General features: G+C 53.5%; 2 non-coding genes and 1 pseudogene across 2 annotated transcripts; all 3 read right to left on the minus strand.

Annotated features, from left to right (window-relative positions):
- Positions 1-256: 256 nt before the first annotated feature.
- Positions 257-410, minus strand: LOC145746548 (5.8S ribosomal RNA). Its single transcript, XR_014281330.1, has one exon. It is a non-coding gene; the product is annotated as a 5.8S ribosomal RNA (ribosomal RNA).
- A 245-nt stretch (positions 411-655) lies between these two features.
- Positions 656-2,465, minus strand: LOC145747392 (small subunit ribosomal RNA). The gene has a single exon (XR_014282123.1). It is a non-coding gene; the product is annotated as a small subunit ribosomal RNA (ribosomal RNA).
- A 1,372-nt stretch (positions 2,466-3,837) lies between these two features.
- Positions 3,838-4,307, minus strand: part of LOC145748839 (large subunit ribosomal RNA) — a 3,911-nt pseudogene continuing 3,441 nt past the window's right edge.

The raw sequence follows: 4,307 nt of genomic DNA on the forward strand, positions 1-4,307 counted from the left end.
CGCCCCGCGGCTCCTACTCGCCCTGCGCGAATCGCGACCGACGCGTCGAGGCCCCCAGCTCGAGGTCGACAGCGCCGTCGTTGCGACTCGGGCGGCAAGCGGACGCGGCGCGGCTCGCCGGCCGCCACGCATCGCTGACGCGAGCCCGAATACCAAAACTTTCCACCTTCAACCGAGCGGCGATTGCCCGTCGCCGGGCATACGCACGCGAGCCGAGCCGTCGCGGAGCCGATCCCGCCGGCCGTTGTCGTTTCTGCGACCCTGAGACGGACGCGGTCCCGGGATGAACCCGAGGCCGCAATACGCGTTCAGATCGTCAATGCTCAATGTGTTCTGCAATTCACATTAAATCACGCAGCTTGCTGCGTCCTTCATCGACTCGCGAGCCGAGTGGTCCACCGCCAAGAGCCATCGTTTGTTTGTTTGCTTTTCGCTCTTCGATTCCTAACCTCGATTCGCCATCCGGCTGAAAAAATCGCGTGACGCCGAGCGGGTCGCGGTCGCAACAAATAGTGCGACAAGCCCGCGCACCGCATGAAGCCTTCGGGCACTCGACGCCGACAAAACAAGTTCCTGATCGCGGGGCGGCGGACGCGCCGAGGCACGTCGCCGTCCCGGTGTTTGCTCTTTCGCTCTTCGATTTTTTTTCTCGCGCTAATGATCCTTCCGCAGGTTCACCTACGGAAACCTTGTTACGACTTTTACTTCCTCTAAGTAATCAAGTTAGATCGTCTTTTCGGGCCAAGACCCAACCGTCGCCAGTCGAGCCCGGGCCCAATCGGAGGACCTCACTAAACCATTCAATCGGTAGTAGCGACGGGCGGTGTGTACAAAGGGCAGGGACGTAATCAACGCGAGCTAATGACTCGCGCTTACTGGGAATTCCTCGTTCAAGCGAAATAATTTCAATTCTCTATCCCTAGCACGACCGGGGTTCATCGGGTTACCCAGACCTTTCGGCCAAGGCGAACACACGTTGATCCGGTCAGTGTAGCGCGCGTGCGGCCCCGAACATCTAAGGGCATCACAGACCTGTTATTGCTCAATCTCGTGTGGCTAAACGCCACTAGTCCCTCTAAGAAGTTAAACGCCGGCCGGGAAGGCCGCGTAACTATTTAGCAAGCCAGAGTCTCGTTCGTTATCGGAATTAACCAGACAAATCGCTCCACCAACTAAGAACGGCCATGCACCACCACCCACAGAATCATGAAAGAGCTCTCAATCTGTCAATCCTCGCTGTGTCCGGGCCGGGTGAGATTTCCCGTGTTGAGTCAAATTAAGCCGCAGGCTCCACTCCTGGTGGTGCCCTTCCGTCAATTCCTTTAAGTTTCAGCTTTGCAACCATACTTCCCCCGGAACCCAAAGACTTTGGTTTCCCGCAAGCTGCCGGAGAGGTCGTCAAAATAACGCCCCCCGATCGCTAGTTGGCATCGTTTATAGTCAGAACTAGGACGGTATCTGATCGTCTTCGAACCTCTGACTTTCGCTCTTGATTAAAGAAAACATTCTTGGCAAATGCTTTCGCAGTCGTTCGTCTTGCGCCGATCCAAGAATTTCACCTCTAACGGCACAGTACGAATGCCCCCGTCCGTCCCTCTTAATCATTACCTCGCGCTCCGAAAACCAACAAAAAAGAACCGAGGTCCTATTTCATTATTCCATGCAACACTATCCAGGCGAAGCGCCTGCTTTGAACACTCTAATTTTTTCAAGGTAAACGTCCCGGCCGCCGCCGACACTCAGTCAAGAGCACCGACGGAAAACCGGAGGTAAAGCCAGAACGAACAGTGCACGCCTTGCGACGGACCGAACGCCTGCGCCCAAAATCCAACTACGAGCTTTTTAACCGCAACAACTTAAATATACACTTTTGGAGCTGGAATTACCGCGGCTGCTGGCACCAGACTTGCCCTCCAATGGATACTCGTTAAAATTTTTACAGTGTACTCATTCCAATTACAGGGCCTCGTTAGAGTCCTGTATCGTTATTTTTCGTCACTACCTCCCCGCGTCGGGAATGGGTAATTTGCGCGCCTGCTGCCTTCCTTGGATGTGGTAGCCGTTTCTCAGGCTCCCTCTCCGGAATCGAACCCTGATTCCCCGTTACCCGTAAGAACCTCGGTAGGCAGATACCGTACCGACGAAAGTTGATAGGGCAGACACTTGAATGATCCGTCGCCGGTGCAAGACCGTGCGATCAGCAAAGTTATCCCGAGTCGCCAACAAGACGAGCCGAAGCCCGGCAGGTTTTTGATATGATAAAGGCGCGCCTCCCGCAAGGTCGGCGCTTTTTGCATGTATTAGCTCTAGAATTACCACAGTTATCCAAGTAAAATTTACGATCAAATGAATCACGACTGATTTAATGAGCCATTCGCAGTTTTACCGTACGCAAGTTCGTACTGAGACATGCATGGCTTAATCTTTGAGACAAGCATATGACTACTGGCAGGATCAACCAGGTAACTATCGGCCGACAAAATACGCGAACGGAGTCTTTCGCTTTCCCCGTCGCGGTATCGCACTGTATTACTCAATCACTATTTTTGCTTAGCTCCTCAAACCCGGCGTAAGCCGCGATCTGGACGCCGTCGACACCGGCCAGACGCCCTTTCGGGCGAAGCCGCGCGCGGGCTGCGTTTGCATACAACACCAGGAACGCCCAACAAAAGCGAACCGAGAAAACTATCACTTGCGTGCGCACCGGCCACCGCAACTACGGCCCGAGGCCGTGGTCGCGCGCCGAAACACAAACTCGTATTTGCTACTTAATTTTTTCCGTCCAACGTTCAGAGCCTCGCTGCTAGCTACGACGCCTTCGCGGGTCAGCATCAAGTCTGCCCAAAAGCGCACATCGCCTGCACGACACCACATCGTTTTGTCACCAAATACCTTCAACCGACAACCGCATCGCCAATTTGCTCATTTCGCCACAACGACGTCTTCCCTCATAGTATACAGGGAAGCTGGTCTCGCGACAAAGGTAGCAAACTTGTCGAATTTCGACAATTTTCCAAAACGTGCGTTTCTGTGCGGGAAATTGTTCATCGGGCGTCGGCCGATGTCGTGCGTCTTTGTCCGGGCGATTTTCGAAAGTCGCCGGACTTGTGTTTTTTACGCGCGCGCCGGTGGGCTGGTCTCGCGACAAAGGTAGCAAACATGTCGAATTTCGACAATTTTCCAAAACGTGCGTTTCTGTGCGGGAAATTGTTCATCGGGCGTCGGCCGATGTCGTGCGTCTTTGTCCGGGCGATTTTCGAAAGTCGCCGGACTTGTGTTTTTTACGCGCGCGCCGGTGGGCTGGTCTCGCGACAAAGGTAGCAAACATGTCGAATTTCGACAATTTTCCAAAACGTGCGTTTCTGTGCGGGAAATTGTTCATCGGGCGTCGGCCGATGTCGTGCGTCTTTGTCCGGGCGATTTTCGAAAGTCGCCGGACTTGTGTTTTTTACGCGCGCGCCGGTGGGCTGGTCTCGCGACAAAGGTAGCAAACATGTCGAATTTCGACAATTTTCCAAAACGTGCGTTTCTGTGCGGGAAATTGTTTATCGGGCGTCGGCCGATGTCGTGCGCCTTTGCCCGGGCGATTTTCGAAAGTCGCCGGACTTGTGTTATTCAAGCTCGAACGGTACTCGACAATTCTTCGAATGGCCTCCGACCTGAGGTCAGAGTCGCAGTAAAACAAACGAAGTACCCCAGAAAAAAGTTGAAAAAAAAAGCAACTCCGACCTGAAGTCGAAGTCGCCGTAAAAAATACCAAGTACTTTGAAAAAAAAGTGGAAAAAAAAAGCAACTCCGACCAGAGGTCGAAGTCGCCGTGCGCCCGCCCGTTCGCGGACAAATCGATAGATCTTGCGGCTTACTCTCAACAAATCGCAGTGAGAATACTGCTCTAGTGATTACGACACCGCGATCTTCATCTAGGTCGTTTGCAAATGATTTAGCACCCCGCCACTCGAGCAGAAAGCTTTACCCGTTTCGGGGCGACGCTTGCCGCGCCCGTGTTAGACAAGTATCCGGCATTGCCAGCGGCCCGGTGGCCGCCTAACTTTGCCTCTCGACGGCAAGACACAACTTTATCGTCGCTTCCTAGGCGGGATTCTGACTTAGAGGCGTTCAGTCATAATCCCCCAGATGGTAGCTTCGCACCATTGGCTTATCAGCCAAGCACATGAACCAAATGTCTGAATCTGCGGTTCCTCTCGTACTGAGCAGAATTACTATCGCAACAACCCTTTATCAGTAGGGTAAAACTAACCTGTCTCACGACGGTCTAAACCCAGCTCACGTTCCCTATTAGTGGGTGA

This window comes from Corella eumyota, chromosome 3, assembly GCF_963082875.1.
Source record: "Corella eumyota chromosome 3, kaCorEumy4.1, whole genome shotgun sequence".
NCBI lineage: Eukaryota > Metazoa > Chordata > Ascidiacea > Phlebobranchia > Corellidae > Corella > Corella eumyota.